General features: G+C 40.7%; 1 protein-coding gene across 5 annotated transcripts in view; it reads left to right on the top strand.

Moving 5' to 3' along the window:
• SORCS1 (sortilin related VPS10 domain containing receptor 1) overlaps positions 1-23,843 on the top strand; it is a 575,069-nt gene that overhangs the window by 387,863 nt on the left and 163,363 nt on the right. The window lies entirely within an intron of this gene.

Raw genomic sequence — 23,843 nt, 5'->3', positions numbered from 1 at the left:
GGGTTGCAGAGGGAGCCCCTAGAGAAGTCTGTGGAAAGATATTGCCCCTGCATAGCTGCCCCTCTGAGTTTGCAGCCAAGCATTTGGCTTGACGCCTAAGGTCATAAGACTGGAAGTTTGGAAGAAAAGCTGGACTTGTAATTGTGAAGGGAAGAGCAAGGACAAACTAGATAGAAACTACCAGTCCTTCTGCAGTGCCTCCCACCACCTCTAGCCAAAGGACCTTCAGAGTGAAATAGCCACTACTTCCCTCCTGCCTTGCAGATGTCACACATATTTCCTTTCAGTCCATTATAACTGGAAACCATACAGAGACTCTGGAAAACATAGTCTCTAAGGAATGGCTCCTAAGGAAAGGAATTTTTCTGTTAATAGGCCAAAGAAGAGAAGAAATTGACCCAAAATCTAGGATAGGGCTTCCCTCGTGGCGCAGTGGTTTAGAGTCCACCTGCTGATGCAGGGGACACGGGTTCGTGCCCCGGTATGGGAAGATCCCACATGCTGTGGAGCGGCTGGGCCCCTGAGCCATGGCCGCTGAGCCTGCGCATCCGGAGCTGGTGTTCCGCAACGGGAGAGGCCACAACAGTGAGAGGCCCGCGTGCAGCAAAAAAAACCAAAAAAAAATCTATGATAGTAAAGTGCCCAGAACGGTACCTGGTATACACCGTGTAGCTTCAAATCTAAAATTTCATTAAATGAGGATGCACCCTTATTTTGTGTATCTGTCAAAATAATTCTGCCTATTAAACTTCATCATTTCAATGACTTTAAGACGCCTACTAATTTAAGAGATGTTAAAATTAAAAAAAATAAAAATGAGTGTGGGCTTCCCTGGTGGTGCAGTGGTTGAGAGTCCGCCTGCCGATGCAGGGGACACGGGTTCGTGCCCCGGTCCGGGAAGATCCCACATGCTGCGGAGTGGCTGGGCCCCTGAGCCATGGCTGCTGAGCCTGCGCGTCCAGAGCCTGTGCTCCGCAACGGAGAGGCCACAGCAGTGAGAGGCCTGCGTACCGCAAAAAAAAAAAAAAAAAAGACACCTACTAATTTAAGAGACGTTAAAATTAAAAAAAAAAATAGCGTTTTGGAATTGATGAGATGGGTGCATAATAAATATTTGTTGAATGATTGAAAGGTGAGGAGTGGATACTGGAGATGAGACAACCATAGATATTTATTTTTCAAACCGAAGGTTAGATAGGGTTGTCTAAATAGATAACTAATGAGATATGGAATGGTGAATTCTACACAGGAGGGTAGTGGAGACCCAGAACCTGGATCATTTGACTGGGTAGGAATGAAATGCAGCGTCAGCTGAGGAAGATCTTAAAAGCAACAGTAAGATGCTGAATCCTTGTAGATGACTAGCCCTGATGTGTTTATGCATCAGAATCTCAGGACTCTTAAAAAACTTAGGGCTCGTCATATCTGGCTTCTGACTTGCAGGAATCCCTTCTACAAAATTCTAAGTAAGTGGCTGAAAACAGCCCTTTGGATTAAGAATGGAATTTTGTCTATCTTGTCTGTCAGGATCTGTCTTCCTCTGAAGACAATAACTAGAGGAAATACACTAGTCCCACTGTTTTTTCATTGTTGGCTCTCTGGCACTTAAAACATGAACACCTCTAAACAGAACAATTCTATAATTTAGAGAAAGCTGTCAAGGTTTTCACAGGCATGGCAAGATGTGCCCTGGGGTGGGGTGGGGGGAATGGAATTTGCTGCAGCATTTATGAGATTTATGGTAAAGGTTTTTACACAAGTGTTGAAGTTTAAGGCAGATAAATCCCAGAAGACAAATGCCACCAGTAATTGAATCTCAAAGCCATTATCACGTGCTGAGCAGAGCAACTTTATGACTCTGTTGTGACAAGATGAAACTTGTTAGAATATTTATGTGCCTGGGATAGCTTGTGCATCACCAACCCCAACCCAGAGAACAAACTGGCTCTTCCATGTGCCTCCTATGAGCAGTTAGCCTTCCTGAGTAATTCAGTAGCCAAGGAAAACGAGATGCTTGAGAGGAATCTGAAACAGCCATAACCTCACATCTGACCTCGAATTTCAACAGCTCCTGGGCCCAACATATTTATGTGGTCAGCTGAAATCAGGCTTTTCCCTTGGTAACCAGGGCAGCCCTAAAATAAACAGACTCTCGCTCTCCACACTGTTTTCTATTTCTAAACAAATGGAGAGTAAAAACCTCCCAGTAATAAGAGCCATTTCTCTGATCTTAACATTTCTTTAAAAAATCAAATAACTTCATCTTTTGTGATTGTTGAAATCTATGAATCATACACTCTTGACAGTGGAAATGAAACAGTTATTTTACCTGCTTTACAGGATGAAATGACAACAGGACCAATCCACTCCTCGTGATAACAATGATTTAGTTACAACAGATTGTGTTCCAGCTTATAGTAGCTTTGCTATAATAGAGTCTATCCTTGTGAGATGTGGGTAGTTTTCTCTCCCTAATTTTTTATTTTGAAATAATTTTAGAATTGCAGAAGAATTTCAAAGAATAAGAGAGTTCCCATAAACTTACCTCATGCTAACATCTTATATAACCATGGTGTGATATTCATAACTGGGAAATTAACCTTGATTTAATACTATCAATTAAACTGGAGACTTTATTTGGATCTCTCCAGGTTTTCTACTAATGTCCTTTTTTTTTCCCATCTAGAATCCAAATAAGAACCCTACATTCATTTATTTGTCATGTCTTTTTTCGTCTCCTCAAATCTCCCACTTTCCTTGTCTTTGATAACCTGGACAGTTTTGAGGCCTGCTAGTCAGGTGTTTTGTAGAATGTTCCTCAGATTGGGTTAGTCTGATACTTTTTCATGATTACAGTGTTATATATGGTTGGGAAGAAAATCACAGAAATGGTGTGACCTTCTCATGACATCACATCAAAGAGTGCAGGATATCAATATGTCCTGCTACTGATGATGGTAACCTTGATCACTTGATTGAGGTGGTATCTGCCAGGTTTCTCCATTGCAGAGGTACTGTTTTCTCTGCTCCAACCTCTGTTTGTTGGAAGCAAGTCCCTGAGTCCAGTTCCCATGCCAAGGAAGGAGAATCAAGCTCCAACTCTTGGTAGAAAGAGTATTAAAAACTGTGTGAATATATGTCAAAATCATCATGATCTGGGGCTTCCCTGGTGACACAGTGGTTGGGAGTCCGCCTGCTGATGCAGGGGACACGGGTTCGTGCCCCCGTCCGGGAGGATCCCACGTGCCGCGGAGCGGCTGGGCCCGTGAGTCGTGGCCGCTGAGCCTGTGCGTCCGGAGCCTGTGCTCCGCAACCGGAGAGGCCACAGCAGTGAGAGGCCCGCGTACCGCAAAAAAAAAAAAAAAAAAAAAAAAAAAAAAATCACCATGATCATTAAATATGTTGAGAGAGATATTTTGAGGCTGTGTGTTTTGCTTGCTAATTTTAGGACTCTTCAGTCAGTCCTGCCTGCAACAATTATGACTGTGGTATTCTAATGGAAATTTGCCATATTGATAATCTCATATATGTATTCATTGGAATTCTTCTGAAGGAATAATTGCTGCATTTGACAATTTATTTATTTATAGCATTATTTAATTGCTCAGCCAATGAGGTGACCAGAAAAGACAGTGAATAAGCCCATTTCTGGATTACGTTTTGTTATTTCTTCTTCACCTCAGGAATCTCTGTTCTTTGGTGCTGAGCCTATGGTCAAATAATCCCCGTTAGGCATTAAGGTGCCATTAATGTGCCACCTGCTAATTCAGGGCAAGACCTCTCTGCCTAATAAAGTCCTTCTTAAAGGAACATTTTAAAGTCTGACCTGGGATGAAGAACTCAGAAGGGAATACCTTTTCCCAGTGACACTTTTGCCTTAGTGGCCGTGGAGGTAGGGATTCCCCCAGAAGTTCTGGGCTCTCCCCTCTGTTCAGTTGGGCATCTCACAGCATCTTCACCCTAAGGAGGGTGACTTGGGGGTACGTGTGAACGCACGCACGCGCACGCACACATGCACACTTTTTTCCCTTTCCCCATCTCTCTTCTTTCCTAGGCATGGAAAAATGCAGGCTTCAGGCTCTCTCCAAAACAAAACAAACCTCTATAAAGTATACTGACCTCTGTTGCTCAACCATGATTTTAATTCCCAAGACAAAGAATGCAGGTTCCAAATTGACCAATTGAAAAATATATGAAAAATGCAGTATAGGAAATGGGTAGGTATTCTGAACAGTTAAGTACTCTTATAAATGAAAAACCTGAATGAAAAAAAAAATGTATATAGATGTAAGGACCAAGAGCAGGAAGAGGCAATTTATGAAAGGAAAGAAAATGGCAGTTAACATAAAAATATTGCATCTCACATGCAGATATTTACCTACAGAGATAATCGGTACAGTGTCATGTACAGACCTAACAGTACCCCATGGTCAGAATGTTAGTTAAGGAAACAGACTATATCGTACAATTGGCAGAACAGTGCATTCCAATATTCTGTTATGTTATGTCAGTGCTATGATGCAGAAGTCATTTAAAAAAAAGGAATGCCTACACAAACAGAAAAAGCACTAAAGGATCAACAACAAAAGGTTAAGGTGGTTATTTCTAAGTGTTTAATTTTCCTTTATATATTTTGGTGTACTTTTCATTATACTTTAAATGAACACATATTACTTCTACAATTAGAGTTTTTAAAGCAGTGTTATTTAAATAAATTATACCAATAATAATAACAATAAAGCAGTCAAGCATATTTCCCAAGGGTTGGGGACGGTGGGGGACAACCAACAGAGAGACGCTGCGAGCACGGCAGGATAGCCCCAGAGAATGCAATCTCTTCTCTCCTCCTCATGCGTCCACCTCTTTCATATACTCTTCTTTTTCTCCCCATCTTCTCTCCCCCACCTCCTCTTTCACTCCCTTTTCTGCCTGTTCTCCCTTCCTCCTCCCCCACCTCCCCTCCTTTCTGATTTCCTTTCCCCTTCTCTCCTTCTCTCCTTCTCTCCTCTCCCTTTCTACTCTCTTCTTTTTCTATCACTCTGAAATGTTTCCATCCATAGTGGGGTACTCATTTTTTTAAGGCAATTTAAAAGGTGTATATTTTTCATTTTCCACCATCACGTTGGTTTCCTTGGCCAAGCAATTAATAAGAGTTCAAAGGCCAACTGACACAGCGTTCAAAGTATTTTCACAGGATATCATCTCTGTATTTGCCCAGTTTCAAATCTCTTCATACCTTGTATTCAAAACTCCAGAAATGCTTTGTGAGTAAACAAAATACTAAGGAGAATAGTTGCCATTTGACACCCCAGGAATTTGTCTCTGTGGTGAAGATAAATCTAATTTCCTCCTGTATCTAACCCTCTTTTACCCTTGTTCCCCACCCAAGTTCTACTGACCAGATCTCTTTCCCTTTTCCACCGAGGGCCTTGTAAGCAGTAGCCTCTCAGGGTACTTTTTCAGAAGTACCAATACCCAGCAACAAAGCAAGAGCATGTTTTTGTGTAATCATAAGCTGAAAAAGTATAGAGAAGCTACTCGGACCAGGGACGTGGCAGCCCAGTGTGGAGACTGATACTGTGTTTCTCAGAAAGGTCAAAATTTATTAGTCATTTTGCAAGTAACTACAGAGAAGCCACCTTCAGGCTGAAGCCCTGATACTTGAGTGTCTAAACTAAATTTTTTTTTCTGTTTCTTTTTTTTTTTATTGGGATTTAGTTACTTTACAATATTTTGTTAGTTTATACTGTACAGCAAAGTGAATCAGCTATATGTATACATATATCCCCTCTTTTTTGGAGTTCCTTCTCATTCAGGTCACCACAGAGCCTTGAGTAGAGTTCCCTGTGCTATACAGTAGGCTCTCATTAGTTATTTATTTTATACATAGAATCAATAGTGTATATGTGTCAACCCCAACCTCCCAATTCACCCCAGCCCCCTTTTCCCCCTTGGTATCCATACATTTATTCTCTACGTCTGTGTCTCTATTTCTGCTTTGTAAATAAGATCGTCTACACCAATTTTTTTAGATTCCACATATATGCGTTGATATACGATATTTTTCTCTTTCTTACTTCACTCTGTATGACAGTCTCTAGGTCCATCCATGTCTCTACAAATGACCCAGTTTCGTTCCTTTTTATGGCTGAGTAATATTCCATTGTAGATAGGTACCACATCTTCTTTATCCATTCCTCTGTTGATGGACATTTAGGTTGTTCCCATGTCCTGGCTCTTGTAAATAGTGCTGCTATGAACACTGGAATGCATTAAACTAAACTTAATATCCATTCTGTTTCTAACCTCTAGGACATGGAACCCTCTCGAATATGCCTTGGCCCATGCAACCGTACTCCCCAGTACGTTTGTCTTAGTCCATTTGGACTGCTCTAACAAAATACTACATACTGGATGGTTTATGAACAACAGAAATTATCTCTCACAGGTTTGAAGTCTGGGATTAGGGTACTGGCATGGTACAGTTTTGATGAAGGCCCTCTTCCAGATTGTAGGCAGCTACCTTCTCACTGTGTCCACATATGGTGGAAGCTGCAAGGGAGCTTCTCTGTCCTCTTTTATAAAGGAACTGATCCCATTCATGAGGGCTCCACCCTCGTGACCTCATCACCCCTAAAGGCCCCACCTCCTAATACCATCACCTTGGAGTTTAGGTTTAAACATGTGAATTTTGGAGAGACACATTCAGACCATAGGAACACTTAATCCTTGCAGGATTTCAGAATGTCTGAAGTTTTCCCATTATTTCTCTTTATCTTTTTAGTGTAAGACACACACATTGCCTTCTGAGTTAATCCTGACTTTTCTGAGACACAAAGGGGTGAAAAGAAAAGGGATTTTTTTTTTTTTTTTTTTCAAGAGAAGGATCACGAGTGAGTCAAGAGCCTGGGTTAGTAGTTCCAACCTGACACTCTCTGAGTGGTGTGACCTTGGGCAAGGTATTTACTCTCTTGAAGCCTTGGTTTCCTTAATTGTGACATGCGGTGTTTGGACTAGTTCCTCTCTAACAGTCTTTTCATCTCTAAAGGATCCCTTAATTCATACTATTGGCAATAGTGGTAGCTGTGTGTACTCTTTCTTTTACTCTTTAAAACACTATTATTATTAAGTATTATTATTGTCAACCTTTCTACAGGTGGTACATGCAGTTGTAGAGAAATTAGAAAGCCTGGGTTCCAATCTGATTGTATCATTTATTAGCCCTATGACTTTAGGCAAGCAAATTGCTTTCAGGGCTAACATACCCTTTCTCTTATCTCATCATTATTTTTCTGAATTTGTGTCATATGTGAATTTTCTAGGCACATGATATGTATTCTTATCCAAGTTGTTGACTCTTGTTGAGCAGGACACTAACAAGGGCACAGCCTTGGAGGCCCTATGTGACATCCATCCCACAGTTAACAGATGGACACCAGCCATTGATCAACACCATCTGACAATAGTTTTTTTTGATATAGTTTAAGTCCCTTATATATATATTTTTTTCTACATCGCTTTCAAGAAATGATACATTGTATATAATATACACCTGATATGCATTTATAGTTATACACTCCTGTCTTCTCTATTGAAATGTAAACTTCATGAGGGGCAGGGATTTTCCTCTCTGTTATTCACGGCTAAACCCTCAGCACCTAGAACTACCGCTGGCACATTGTTGGTATTAACTATTTGTTGAACTCATTCATTCATTCATTAAAAAATTTAATTGAGGATCCGCTGTCTGCCCTGCTGTGTGTTAAGTGTTAAGGATGTCCCAGGAATCCTCAGTCTAGAGCAACAGTCTCCATGGTGAGTTACCTGCAACAGCACCCCAGGGTGCTGGGAGGTTTGATGATTCATGGAGACGTGGGGAGAAAATATTAGAATTTCTGACTTTTTGCTTGCTTATATTTTGATTTCTATTTTGTGTATACTTTTTAAAGTTAACATATAAATACTCTAGTGCATTTCCACAGCTTATTACTAACAACTCATATATGGGTGCTTGCTTATATTTTGATTTCTATTTTGTGTATACTTTTTAAAGTTAACATATAAATACTCTAGTGCATTTCCACAGCTTATTACTAACAACTCATATATGGGTGCTTGCTTATATTTTGATTTCTATTTTGTGTATACTTTTTAAAGTTAACATATAAATACTCTAGTGCATTTCCACAGCTTATTACTAACAACTCATGTATGGGTGCTTGCTTATATTTTGATTTCTATTTTGTGTATACTTTTTAAAGTTAACATATAAATACTCTAGTGCATTTCCACAGCTTATTACTAACAACTCATGTATGGGTGCTTGCTTATATTTTGATTTCTATTTTGTGTATACTTTTTAAAGTTAACATATAAATACTCTAGTGCATTTCCACAGCTTATTACTAACAACTCATATATGGGTGCTTGCTTATATTTTGACTTCTATTTTGTGTATACTTTTTAAAGTTAACATATAAATACTCTAGTGCATTTCCACAGCTTATTACTAACAACTCATGTATGGGTGCTTGCTTATATTTTGATTTCTATTTTGTGTATACTTTTTAAAGTTAACATATAAATACTCTAGTGCATTTCCACAGCTTATTACTAACAACTCATGTATGGGTGCTTGCTTATATTTTGATTTCTATTTTGTGTATACTTTTTAAAGTTAACATATAAATACTCTAGTGCATTTCCACAGCTTATTACTAACAACTCATATATGGGTGTGTGCTCATTTTTTTTCTCTTGCTTGTTGTGTTCAAACAAAAATTTTGGAGATTGCTGCCCTTGGAATTCTCTTATGGAATATAATTTCTCTGGGTCAGATTGTCTCTAGCAGTAAAATACTCAGGTTTCCATTCCTTTACGCTCCTATTTGTTCTACCTGCTAGTCTGAAGTTCTCTGTCCTTAACAGATATGGAAAGAAAGGGGAATTGAAGTTCTCTCCTCTCCTTGTCTTCTGTTAATATGGCCCCTCCAGTCCCAAGCAAGACCTTCAGACCTTCCTCCTCTCACTCTGAATTTAAGATCAGCACAAACACATACCTCCTGGTATCCCCGGCATTTTTTTTTTCCTGTCACAGCCTAAGCCTTGCAAGCACTCTCTACTAAGGTGGTACCCGAGTTGTAAATATTCTGAAGTTTAAGGAAATTCCATATCTCCTCCTCATACAAACATCACTCATCTCTCCTCTCTATCCCTTTGTCATTTGCACCCATCGATTACACCTACCTTAGTCTTTGTTTTCCTGACTGTAGAAATTTTCCTGTTTATATCAATAGTACAGGTTCATTAATATTAAAAGTAATACATAAATACATTCTCTTTGTATTAAAAGATTACTGATAAGTATAATGATCCCACTGACTATTACCCCACCGTTCTAAACCCTCCCAGAGGTGACTACCATTATGAATGTGCATTTCCAGTAGCATTTTTTTCCTTTTATATACATTTTTGCTTTGGGTTAATCAATAGACAATAGTTAGATAAATTGGGCATTTTCATTTAGTAGATTGCAATAAAGTAGTTAGAGATCTCTCTCATTAATGTTATGTTCTGGCATGGAACAGTCTCCAAGATATATTATTGAGTAAAATTAACAAGTTGCTGCAAATACATAAGGTATGATACCACTACAGTTTTAAAAGATAACAAGAAACCTTCTTAAAAAAACATTGTGAGCTCCTCTTTTACCTCAATCCCACACTGTTTGATCATTTAAAGTATATTTCTCTCTATCTCATTGGCACCATTGTTTCTGTCTGGGGATCAGGCTTGTGATCTGGTCAGGTTCCCTGGTGTCTCTCTAGATTTCCTCATCTGTATTCAGGAAACAACAAAGACAAAGATGGGGAGGGGCTATAAAAGTGGGAAAATAAGAGGGAAACAGGAAATGCAACCAGTGATATATGAAGCAAAATCATTACATTAGAACAAGGGAAAATGGGAAAGGATAGGGAAGCACTGTAGAAGAATGGTTTGCCTCGACCGATTTAGAAGAATGGTTGATAACTGGAGAGGCATGCTGCTTACTTCTAAGCACTTTCATTTCTCTTTCACCTTTCAGCTCTATTTCTACGCAGCACGTCATGCAACAAACCTCACCTCCCATAACCATCCTGAGCTTTATGTATTCCTTCACTCTAGGTCAGACACCCCATTCCTTGCTTTGCTCTCCTACACACACTTTCTCTTTGTCTGTCTTTCTGTCTGTCTGCCTCTCTCTGCTCTGCCTTTTGTTGTAAATGTCATAACTTAACAGTCAGGCTTCTGGTTTGGGGAGTAAAAATGACAAAATGCAGAATTTAAGGAGCTTAAGGATGTTGGCCATGCTGATGCTCTGTAGCCATTATGCCTTAAAAAAAACTAAGCACCATTTTTATTTGTCTGTCTATTTGTTATTTGTAGTAGCCTCCTTTATTTCTGGGAGACCGGTGTAACCGTGTAGAGACCAGAAGAAAGCAAGCAAGCATGTTTCTTAGGCTTACAGGGGAGGTTAAAATGCCACCTTTAGGCTGCTTTTTATTTTTATTTTTCTAGCTCATTCCCCCCACATGGGCAGGAGATGAGACCTCAGGCTAAGCTGCTTTGTTCAGGAGTAAAAGTTGCAGCATCAGCCGGGACCTTCCTGACGACGTTTGTCTTGGGAGCCTAACTGTAGCATTAGGTGAAGAGGAAACCCTTGACCACAGAAGAGGAAATCAGGGTATCCAGCCACTAATACAGGCGGGCACTTTGCTGCTTCTCTCTGTAGCAGACAGGACCACTTGCTTCTCTGGGCTTTATTTACGAAGAGCCTGCAGGAACATGACTGCTCCATCTAAAACAAAAAAGGAGGAGTGCAGGTGTCTCCAACTCCCCAGCCTCTGCTCCTCTGCATATCTCTCCACATTCCTCCCTTGACCATTAGCTGCAAATCTAAATCTGAATCAATAGGTGCTCTCCCGTCACGGTGTTTACTTTTTAATATTGCTCTGCGGTTATCTGTATCAGGACATTTTGTGGCTCCTCAGCATTTATTGAGCCGTATATTAAGTTGGTATAAACTCAGACAAAATGCCAGGAGAATGGTAAACTAGTGACATTTTTGAGTTTCTCTGTGGAAAGTGTCTACAAAGGCTGCATTTGGCTGATTGTATTTCAGAAGGCCGATGTTGCCCTCCTCACTTCACGGCGCGCTCTATCAGAGTGAGTGTTTTATTTGCGTTCTTGACTATGATAATCCTTAGATTTTATTCCCAAACAGCTCCTAAGTGTGAGCATCAACTTAAGATGCTGGAAGCGGAGATGCACGAGGCTGGCTTTGTCTTGTTCGTATCCACAGAGCTGAGTCAAGTATGTCCTAGAGGACCTTCACCTTACGCTTTCCTTGGGCAGGGAGACCTACACACAGATAGATGCGGGCACAAGTTCTTCTTTTCAGCCATTTGCAAACTTATGTGCGTAACTTTTTCAGTGACATCATGTGGCTTTTAGGATTAAATACCACACCTTAGCATGACGTACACAGGGCCTAAATTTCCATTTTATCTGCTACTGCTCTACTGTGAAAACATTAGATCCACCATGTTGACTTACTAGTAGACACATCTGTGGATCAACCTGTCTCTGACCTGGGACCTTTTTACTTGATATTTATCTCTAAGGAGAATGTTCTTGTTCTTCCACTCCCACTATCCATTGATCATATCATTCCATACCCTTGAAGATTCAATCCATTTACTGTAAAGACTTACAGGACATTCATTCTCCTCCGGACATTTCTCCTATGTCTTCAAATACCAACTTGAATATTAGAACTCTTGTTTCATTGGATTACTGTCTCTCCCATAGCTCTAAAGCTTGTAAAGCCAGGGAATCTGTAGCCCTTGTTCTTACCACATAATAGAGCATTAGAGTGTTTCGCTAAATAAATAAATGATTTTATTTATTCATATAGTTGATCTCTGGGCTATTGACTCTTTTATTTTGTCTGTTGATTTACGATGATAAATCGTTTTTGCTAACGGGCTACCCCTGATATCCCAAGAAGCTTTTATTACCAACACGAATTTTAATTTTCATATGAGGATTAATTTTCACATCAGGATTAATATTCCCCATCTGTCTACACACCCTTGCTGTGTGCCAGGAATCTGCTTGGTGCTTTAAGATGTACATTCTAGGAGAACTTATTTTAGTCTCATCTTATCATTAAAAAATAAAATAAGAGCTTCCCTGGTGGCGCAGTGGTTGAGAGTCCGCCTGCCGATGCAGGGGACACGGGTTCGTGCCCCGGTCCGGGAAGATCCCACATGCCGCGGAGTGGCTGGGCCCATGAGCCATGGCCGCTGAGCCTGCGCGTCTGGAGCCTGTTGCTCCGCAACGGGAGAGGCCCGTGTACTGAAAAAAAAAAAAAAAGAAAAGAAAAGCACAGAGATTAAGTAGCTGACCAAATGTCACACACACAGATCAACTGATGACTGCTGATATGGCTGGTTACGTACTTCTCCTTTATCCAGAAGCATTCAGTAAACACTGATTGAATATCTCTATATAGCATGCATGGTACCTGGCACAGAAAAACAGAAAGGTTTCAGCTTGTCTGTCAATAAGGACAGACAAATGAGCCACCACCTGAAACATGGCCTAATCTGTGCTGTGCAAAAGTATGTGCACAGTTCTGGAAGTCTGAGAAGGGATAACCAACTTAGCTTAAGTGGCACCCCCACTGGGGAGACTGTTTTCAACTTCACTTGTCTGCAGCTGAGCCACAGACCACAAGAGTTAAGAAGGCAGAGGAAGGGTAAGAAGTTATTCCAGGCAGAGGTACCAGCACGTGCAAAGCACGGTGTTCCTTCCCTTCCGTGAAATTCAGCTCAAGAAGGGAATTCATTTTCCCAATTAGACATAAAGGCGATATAAAGCTATACAAGATACAGCCACCTATTGTCTTTTTATATAATTAAAGGATCCTGAACCGAATTTTTTCATCTCATTTTGACAGAGAGATTCTTTCTGAGTCCCAGACTTGAACAGCCCAATATATCAGATATTACAGTAAATATTGACCAGTGTAAACATGTCTGTATGTCTCTTGAGGAAACATTCTTCCCTATGCTCCGGTAAGCACAGAGAACACAGTGACAAAAAACAGAGCACCTGCCTTTTGGGAGCTCAGTGAAGTAAGAGAAGCATTTATGCAAAGAGATCCAGCAAATCATTATGAACCATGACAGGGATGTGTACAGGGCAGTCTAGAAGCGTAAAGCAAAGGTGTCCAAGCCTTTGTGCTTAATACCTGAAGTCAGAGTTACTTACATGATTGGATAGAGATTCTTGAAGCCATTCTTGAGATCTCCCTCCAAAAATGAGATCATCAAGAGAATATTTTGGATTAAATTTTATGTTTAAGCTGGTTTTCTTTGATTTCTTATTTTTTGGCTTTGTTGAAGCATACCTGACAAATAGGAGCGTGATATACTTCGTGTACAGCGTGATGACTTGATGTACATACACATTGTGAAAGGATTTCCATAATCGATTTAGCACATTCATTACCTCACAAATACCTTTCTACTGTCTCAGCAAACTGCAATTATATGATACAGCATTTTCAATTATAGTCACCATGTTATACATTAGATCCGCAGACCTTATTCATCTTATAACTGAAAGTTTGTGCACTCTTACCATTCTCTCCCCATTTCTCCATCCCCACCCCACAAGCCTCTGGCACCTACTCGTCATCATCATCATCATCATCATTATTAATCACAACAATTGGTCTTCAAAACATGCAGAAAACCATTAAACTCTGCGGTCCCAACTAAAATGCATAAACGGGCTAGAAAATGATACGTCGCAGGTCATCTGCAGTGGTGTGTTTCCACAAGGTGTCTGATCAATGACAGCACCATTAAAACCAGCACATCTGTGAACATTTAACATTGTTTGGCCTCACCTCTTGAGAACTCACCAGTGCCACAAAGTAAAAGCAGCAGTAATTCTTTATAATGCGTGACTGCAGATCTAGAGGCACCCTTAGGCCTTCAGGAAAAAGGGCGAGCACATCTGCCAATAAAAATTGTTGGAAACACCATGGCCTGACTTTAAAGTTTTATTTTATTGTTGCAGTTGTTTTACTAGACATGGAAAAAATTTTAGGCAGGGTAAGGGAGTTGCCACAGTAGACTTTGGAAAGACAAAGGATTCTGTTTTGTCCCTGTCTCTTTACATTAGTTGATAAGAGGGACATGTCACGTGAAACAACAGCTCCTGCCTTTAGAGATAATAAAAGATCTTAAGAGATTACTGCTATTATTGACTTGTCGTCATATGCACATGGAAAGATGCAACTGGATGCAGGAGAATCATTTTGCCTCACGTTGACCCTAAGTACAAGCCAAGCAGGTTTGGTTTGCGTGATAGTTGCAACCCTGTGTTTCTGGGATGCCAGCGTCATAGGTACTGGTCGTTTCAAGGAAGAAACTTGCATCAGGTAAGGTGGGAGGCGAAGAACATGTTACTACCCGATAATAATTTACAAAAACCAGTTACCTGCTGAGCTTTCTAGTTTGAGGGTTGTCAGAAGGGGAGCTTGTCTTTTTTTTTTTTTTTTTATTGTTCATGACTTTGGCCTTGTCAGTAGAGGTCACCTATGGATGCAATCAGTGCTTCACTATGGGAAGTGCAGAGCTACCGTCTCTGTCTGACCAAGCAGTCACTCGAGTACGTGACTGAAATTATGGTGAAAGTATCACCATCCACCTCTGTACGGATTCTAACCAGGGGAAATGTCCAAGGCCACATTCCCTGTCTCTTTGGGGAGAATTATAAAACCCTTGTTAGGACATTTCTGCTTCCTGGGAGAAGAAGAAAGCAGAGTTCAGTGTTTCAAACATAGGCTCTGAATTTCAGGCCATGTATCAATCAAAGAAAAGTTACTGACAGTGATAGTAGGGCCTTAAGGAGACTTCTTAAGATAAAGAAAGATTAAGCTAGCTAGGCTTCAGACTCTGAGTTGGGAAATGAGTTCAAATAACAAGGGTTCTGGGAATGCCCTTAGGACTATGATTCATTTACTTATTTCAGAGAGCTCACAGACCATTAAACACTCTCCCTCCCTTTCTCCCTCTCCCCTCCTTCCTCCCTCCCTCCCTCCCTCCCTCCCTCCCTTCTTTCTTTCAACATTTGACTGTCTGTTACAGCTCAGGCATTATTTTATTCATATATACATGTGAATATAAAGTGTTTAAAACAAAGCTACTCCAGGGCTCTCAGTTTGGTGTGCGTGTGTACAGGGTGGTGGGATGCTGCTTTTATATAGGGAAAGATATAAAATAATTACTTGTAGCAAACTTTTACAAAATTTGTATTAAAAAAGAAATACTTAGGAAGAGAGCAGTTTTCCTGGTATAACTGGGAAATAGTTAATGGAGGAAGTGACCTTTCAGATGTGTCTCAAAAATGAGTCAAAGAAGACATGATGAAACTGGAGAAGGGCCTTTCAAGCTGGAGAGAAAAACATACAGAGGCTCCCAGAGGGCAGAGGAAAGGAATGAGGCACTTTGAGGAGTGGCAGATCTTCCTGTGTGGTAGGACATGGGGCAGAAAAAGTGAAATGGGTCTTGGCGACCACACTGAGTCCTGAATGTAATGAGCGTTTTTAACATCTTCATATTCTCGTATGGAGTTGATGGTGGGGCTGAGGGCCTCCGGGGAGGCAGAGGAAGACCAGTTTTAAGGCATGTTACTATTTTACACATGGAAATGGAACAGATTAAATGGATGTCTGCAAATCCTAATGAAAAAAATTATAGATTGTCCCAAGTTTAGTTAATCTTGCTGAATGAAAGTCTTAAAGTATGATGGCCCATATTGCTTATATAATAGAATACTTATTTTCGATTTAATATGGCTCACTGCAAGATAAGACTAAATAATACGTGCCTCCGGGCATTTTATTTTGTATTGTTTTTTAAAACATTTATTGGAGTATAATTGCTTTACATTGTTGTGTTACTTTCTGCTGTATAAGAAAGTGAATCAGCTATACATATACTGATATCCCTATATCCCCTCCCTCTTGCGTCTCCCTCCCACCCTCCCTATCCCACGCCTCTAGGTGGTCACAAAGCACCTAGCTGATCTCCATGTGCTATTAGGCTGCTCCCCACTAGCTAGCTATTTTACATTCGGTAGTGTATATATGTCCATGCCACTCTCTTACTCCGTCCTGGCTTACCCTTCCCCCTCCCCAAGTCCTCAAGTCCATTCTCTACGTCTGCCTCTTTATTCCTGTCCTGCCCCTAGGTTCATGAGAACCTTTTTTTTTTTTTTTTTTTTAGATTCCATATATATGTGTTAGCATATGGTATTTTTCTCTTTCTGACTTACTTCACTCTGTATGACAGATTCTAGGTCCATCCACCTCACTAAAAATAACTCAATTTTGTTTATTTTTATGGCTGAGTAATATTGCATTGTATATATGTGCCACATCTTCTTTATCCATTCATCTGTTGATGGACGTTTAGGTTGCTTCCATGTCCTGGCTATTGTAAATAGAGCTGCAATGAACCTTGTGGTACATGACTCTTTTTGAATTATGGTTTTCTCAGGGTATATGCCCAGTAGTGGGATTGCTGGGTCATATGGTAGTTCTATTTTTAGTTTTAGAAGGTACCTCCATACTGTTCTCTATAGTGGCTGTATGAATTTACATTCCCATCAACAGTGCAAGAGGTTTCCCTTTTCTCCACACCCTCTCCAGCATTTATTGTTTGTAGATTTTTTGATGATGACCATTCTGCCTGGTGTGAGGTGATACCTCATTGTAGTTTTGATTTGCATTTCTCTAATGATTAGTGATGTTGAGCATCCTTTCATGTGTTTGCTGGCAATATGTATATCTTCTTTGGAGAAATGCCTATTCAGGTCCTCTGCCCATTTTTGGATTGGGTTGTTTGTGTTTTTGATACAGAGTTGCATGAGATGCTTGTATATTTTGGAGATTAATCCTGTGAGTGTTGCTTTTTAGCAAATATTTTCTCCCATTCTGAGGGTTGTCTTTTCATCTGTTTATGGTTTCCTTTGCTGTGCAAAAGCTTTTAAGTTTCATTAGGTCCCATTTGTTTATTTTTGTTTTTATTTCCATTTCTCTAGGAGGTAGGTCAAAAAGGATCTTGTTGTGATTTATGTCATAGAGTGTTCTGCCTAGGTTTTCCTCTAAGAGTTTGATAGTGTCTGGCCTTACATTTAGGTCTTTAATCAATTTTGGGTTTATTTTTGTGTATAGTGTTAGGGAGTGTTCTAATTTCATTCTTTTACATGTAGCTGGCTGTCCAAATTTCCCAGCACCACATATTGAAGAGGCTGTCTTTTCTCCATTACATATTATTATCTCCTTTATCAAAGAAAAGGTGATCATATGTGTGAGGGTTTATCTCTGACTTTCTATCCTGTTCCATTGATCTATATTTCTGTTTTTGTGCCACTACCATACTATCTTGATTACTGTAGCCTTGTAGTATAGTCTGAAGTCAGGGAGCCTGGTTCCTCCAGCTCCATTTTTTTCTCAAGATTGCTTTGGCTATTTGGGGTCTTTTGTGTTTCCATACAAACTGTGAAGTTTTTTGTTCCAGTTCTTTGAAAAATGCCATTGGTTGATAGGGATTGCATTGAATTTGTAGATTGCTTTAGGTAGTATGGTCATTTTCATAATGTGGATTCTTCCAATCCAAGAACATGGTACATCTCTCCATCTGTTTGTATCATCTTTAATTTCTTTCATCAGTGTCTTATAGTTTTCTGCATACAGGTCTTTTGTCTGCTTAGGTAGGTTTATTCCTAGGTATTTTATTCTTTTTGTTGCAGTGGTAAACGGGAGTGTTTCCTTAATTTCTATTTCAGAGTTTTCATCGTTAGTGTGCAGGAATGCAAGAGATTTCTGTGCATTCATTTCGTATCCTGCTACTTTACCAAACTCATTGGTTAGCTCTAGTAGTTTTTTGGTAGAATCTTTTGGATTCTCTAAGTGTAGTATCATGTCAGGTGAAAACAGTAACAGCTTTACTTCTTCTTTTCCAAGTTGGATTCCTCTTTATTTGACTTTCTTCTCTGATTGCTGTGGCTAAAATTTCCAAAGTATGTTGAATAATAGTGGTGAGAGTGGGCAACCTTGTCTTGTTCCTGATCTTAGTGGAAATGGTTTCAGTTTTTCACCATTGAGAACGATGTTGGCTGTGGGTTTGTCATATATGGCCTTTATTACGTTGAGGTAAGTTCCCTCTATGCCCACTTTCTGGAGAGTTTTTATCATAAATGGGTATTTAATTTGTCGAAAGCTTTTTCTGCATCTATTGAGATTTTCTTACGGCTTTTGTACCTCAATTTGTTAATATGGTGTATCACATTGATTGATTTGCATATATTGAAGAAACCTTGCATTCCTGGGATAAACCCCACTTGATCATGGTGTATGATCCTTTTAATATGCTGCTGGATTCTGTTTGCTAGTGTTTTGCTGTGGATTTTTGCATTTATGTTCATCAGTGATATTGGTCTGTAGTTTTCTTTTTTTGTGACATCTTTGTCTGGTTTTGGCATCAGGGTGATGGCGGCCTTGTAGAATGAGTTGGGGAGTGTTCCTCCCTCTGCTATATTTTGGAAGAGTTTGAGAAGGATAGGTGTTAGTTCTCTCTAAAAGTTTGATAGAATTCACCTGTGAAGCCATCTGGTCCTGGGCTTTTGTTTCTTGGAAGATTTTTAATCACAGTTTCAATTTCAGTGCTTGTGACTCGTCTGTTTATGTTTTCTGTTTCCTCCTGGTTCAGTCATGGAAGGTTGTGCTTTTCTAAGAATTTGTCCATTTCTTCCAGGTTGTCCATTTTATTGGCATATCATTGCTTGTAGTAATCTCTTATGATCCTTTGTTTTTCTGCAGTGTCAGTTGTTACTTCTCCTTTTTCATTTCTAATTCTATTGATTTGCGTCTTATCCCTTTTTTCTTGATGAATGTGGCTAATTGTTTATCAATCTTGTTTATCTTCTCAAAGAACCCAATTTTAGTTTTATTGATCTTTGCTATTGTTTCTTTCATTTCTTTTTCATTTATTTCTGATCCGATCTTTATGATTTCTTTCCTTCTGCTAACTTTGGGTTTTTTTTTGGTTCTTCTTTCTCTAATTGCTTTAGGTGTAAGGTTAGGTTGTTTATTTGAGATGTTTCTTGTTTCTTGAGGTAGGATTGTATTGCTATAAACTTCCCTCTTAGAACAACTGCTGCTGCTGTATCCCATAGGTTTTGGGTCATCGTGTTTTCATTGTCATTTGTTTCTAGGTATTCTTTTATTTCCTCTTTGATTTCTTCAGTGATCACTTCGTTATTAAGTAGTGTACGGTTTAGTCTCCATGTGTTTGTATATTTTACAGATCTTTTACTGTAATTGATATCTAGTCTCATAGCGTTGTGGTCGGAAAAGATACTTGAACCAATTTTAATTTTCTTAAATTAACCAAGGCTTGACTTGTGACCCAAGATATGATCTATCCTGGGGAATGTTCCATGAGCATTTGAGAAAAATGTGTATTCTGTTGTTTTGGGATGGAATGTCCTATAAATATCAATTAAGTCCATCTTGTTTAATGTATCATTTAAAGCTTGTGTTTCCTTATTTATTTTCATTTTGGATGATCTGTCCATCGGTGAAAGTGGGGTGTTAAAGTCCTTTACTATGAATGTGTTACTGTTGATTTCCCCTTTTACGGCTGTTAGTATTTGCCTTATGTATTGAGGTGCTCTTATGTTGGGTGCATAAATATTTACAATTTTTATATCTTCTTCTTTGATCGATCCCTTGTTCATTATGTAGTATCCTTCTTTGTCTCTTCTAATAGTCTTTATTTTAAAGTCTATTTTGTCTGATATGAGAATTGCTGCTCCAGATTTCTTTTGGTTTCCATTTGCATGAAATACCTTTTTCCATCCCCTTACTTTCAGTCTGTATGTGTCTCTAGGTCTGAAGTGGGTCTCTTGTAGACAGCAAATATATGGGTCTTGATTTTGTATCCCTTCAGCCAATCCGTGTCTTTTGGTGGGAGCATTTAGTCCATTTACATTTAAGCTAATTATCAATATGTATGTTCCTATTCCCATTTTGTTAATTGTTTTGGGTTCGTTATTGTAGGTCTTTTCCTTCTTTTGTGTTTCTTGCCTAGAGAAGTTCCTTTACCAGTTGTTGTAAAGCTGGTTTGGTGGTGCTGAACTCTCTCAGCTTTTGCTTGTCTGTAAAGGTTTTAATTTCTCCATCAAATCTGAATGAGATCCTGGCTGGGTAGAGTAATCTTTGTTGCAGGTTCTTCTCCTTCATCACTTTAAATATGTCCTGCCACTCCCTTCTGGCTTGCAGAGTTTCTGCTGAAAGATCAGCTATTAACCTTATGGGGATTCCCTTGTGTGTTATTTGTTGTATTCCCCTTGCTGCTTTTAATATGTTTTCTTTGTATTTAATTTTTGACAGTTTGATTAATATGCGTCTTGGCATATTTCTCCTTGGATTTATCCTGTATGGGACTCTCTGTGCTTCCTTGGCTTGATTAACTATTTCCTTTCCCATATTAGGGAAGTTTTCAACTATAATCTCTTCAAATATTTTCTCCCTTTCTTTTTCTCTTCTTTTTCTGGAACCCCTATAATTCGAATGTTGGGCCATTTAATGTTGTCCCATAGGTCTCTGAGACTGTCCTCAGTTCTTTTCATTCTTTTTTCTTTACTCTGCTCTGCAGTGGTTATTTCCACTATTTTATCTTCCAGGTCACTTATCCATTCTTCTGCCGCAATTATTCTGCTATTGATCCCATCTAGGGTATTTTTAATTTCATTTATTGTGTTGTTCATCATTGTTTGTTTCATCTTTAGTTCTTCTAGGTCCTTGTTAAATGTTTCTTGCATTTTGTCCATTCCATTTCCAAGATTTTGGATCATCTTTACTATCATTACTCTGAATTCTTTTTCAGGTAGACTGCCTATTTCCTCTTCATTTGTTAGGTCTGGTGGGTTTTTATCTTGCTCCTTCATCTGCTGTGTGTTTTTCTGTCTTCTCATTTTGCTTATCTTACTGTGTTTGGGGTCTCCTTTTTGCAGGCTGCACGTTCGTAGTTCCCGTTGTGTTTGGTGTCTGTCCCCAGTGGCTAAGGTTGGTTCAGTGGGTTGTGTAGGCTTCCTGGTGGAGGGGACTAGTGCCTTTGTTCTGGCGGATGAGGCTGGATCTTGTCTTTCTGGTGGGCAGGTCCATGTCTGGTGGTGTGTTTTGGGGTGTCTGTGGACTTACGATTTTAGGCAGCCTCTCTGCTAATGGGTGGGGTAGTGTTCCTGTTTTGATAGTTGTTTGGCACAGGATGTCCAGCACTGTAGCTTGCTGGTCGTTGGGTGAAGCTGGGTGCTTGTGTTGAGATGGAGGTCTCTGGGAGATTTTCGGCATTTGATATTATGTGGAGCTGGGAGGTCTCTTGTGGACCAGTGTCCTGAAGTTGGCTCTCCCACCTCAGAGGCACAGCACTGACTCCTGGCTGCAGCACCAAGAGCCTTTCATCCACACGGCTCAGAATAAAAGGGAGAAAAAGTAGAAAGAAAGAAATAGTACAAGTAGAAAGAAAGAAAGAAAGGAGGGAGGGAGGAAGGAAGGAAGGAATGAGGGAAGGAAGGAAAGAAGGAAAGAAAGAAAGAAGATAAATTAAAATAAAATAAAGTAAGATAAAATATAATAAAGTTATTAAAATAAAAAAATAATTAAGAAAAAAATATTAAAAAAAAAAACCGTAAACAGACGGATAGAACCCTAGGACAAATGGTGGCAGCAAAGCTATACAGACAAAATCTCACACAGAAGCCTACACATACACAGTCACAAAAAGAAGAAAAGGGGAAAAAATCATAAATCTTGCTCTCAAAGTCCACCTCCTCAATTTGGGATGATTCGTTGTCTATTCATGTATTCCACAGATGCAGGGTACATCAAGTTGATTGTGGAGCTTTAATTCGCTGCTACTGAGGCTGCTGGGAGAGATTTCCCTTTCTCTTTGTTCTTACAGCTCCCAGGGTCTCAGCTTTGGATTTGGCCCCGCCTCTGCGTGTAGGTCGCCGGAGGGTGTCTGTTCTTCACTCAGACAGGACGGGGTTAAAGGAGCCGCTGATTCGGGGGCTCTGGCTCACTCAGGCCCGGGGGGGGAGGGAGGGGCACGGAGTGCGGGGCGAGCCTGCCGCGTCAGAGGCGGCGTGACGTTGCACCAGCCTGAGGCGCGCCGTGCGTTCTTCCGGGGAAGTTGTCCCTGGATCCCGGGACCCTGGCGGTGGCGGGCTGCACAGGCTCCCCGGAAGCGGGGTGTGGATAGTGACCTGTGCTCGCACACAGGCTTTTTGGTGGCGGCAGCAGCAGCCTTAGCGCCTCATGCCCGTCTCTGGGGTCCACGCTTTTAGCCACGGCTCGCGCCTGTCTCTGGAGCTCCTTTAAGCAGCGCTCCTAATCCCCTCTCCTCGCGCACCAGGAAACAAAGAGGGAAGAAAAAGTCTCTTGCCTCTTAGGCAAGTCCAGGCTTTTCCCCGGACTCCTTCCCGGCTAGCCGTGGTGCACTAACCCCTTCAGGCTGTGTTCACGCCGCCAACCCCAGTCCTCTTCCTGCTCTCCGACCGAAGCCCGAGCCTCAGCTTCCAGCCCCCACCCGCCCCAGAGGGTGAGCAGACAAGCCTCTAGGGCTTGTGAGTGCTGGTCGGCACCGATCCTCTTTGCGGGAAGCTTTCCACTTTGCCCTCCGCACCCCTGTTGCTGCACTCTCCTCCGTGGCTTTGAAGCTTCCCCCTTCTGCCACCCGCAGTCTCCGTCCGCGAAGGGGCTTCCCAGTGTGTGGAAACCTTTCCTCCTTCACAGGTCCCTCCCCCCCGGTGCAGGTGCTGTCCCTATGCTTTTGTCTCTGTTTTTTCTTTTTTTCTTTTACCCTACACAGGCACGTGGGGAGTTTCTTGCTTTTGGGGAAGTCTGAGGTCTTCTGCCAGTGTTCAGTAGGCGTTCTGTAGGAGTTGTTCCACATGTAGATGTATTTCTGATGTATTTGTAGGGAGGAAGGTGATCTCCATGTCTTACTCCTCCGCCATCTTGAGGGTCCTCTCCAAGGCATTTTATTTATTTATTTATTTATTTATTTATTTATTTATTTATTTATTTATTTATTTTTGCGATACGCGGGCCTCTCACTGTTGTGGTCTCTCCCGTTGCGGAGCACAGGCTCCAGACGCGCAGGCTCAGCAGCCATGGCTCATGGGCCCAGCCGCTCCGTGGCATGTGGGATATTCCTGGACCGGGGCATGAACCCGTGTGCCCTGCATTGGCAGGCGGACTCTCAACCACTGCGCCACCAGGAAAGCCCTCCAAGGCATTTTAAATAGACTTGTATTTTACTTACACTTGTAATTTCTGGCACATATCGTAATATGGGTGCATCTGTATTTCCCACTCACACAGGTTCAACAATACAGAGAATGGTCACTCTAGGCTGTTCTGGCCACTACGTTGGTTGGGTCATGTGGTCTGTTCATAGGATAGTAGTAGGTAGTTCTGCAAATTTCAAATGAAAACATTAACTAGATCAGTTTGCTGTGTGTAAATCACTGCTCAAGTCACCCAGGTAAAGCAGCTTGCCTGTCATCTGCCTGACGACTCTTGAAAGTTTAATATACTGTCAGTGAGACTGTTACATATGACATGCATGGCACTCATTTGCAAGTCGGAGTTAATAACACACAGTATCCTTGCCACAGTCAAGCCTGGCCTTCATCAAGTAAAGGATTTTTTGT

The sequence above is a fragment of the Phocoena sinus genome, chromosome 16, assembly GCF_008692025.1.
Source record: "Phocoena sinus isolate mPhoSin1 chromosome 16, mPhoSin1.pri, whole genome shotgun sequence".
In the NCBI taxonomy this organism is placed as follows: domain Eukaryota; kingdom Metazoa; phylum Chordata; class Mammalia; order Artiodactyla; family Phocoenidae; genus Phocoena; species Phocoena sinus.
This window is presented reverse-complemented; position numbering and strand designations above follow the sequence as displayed.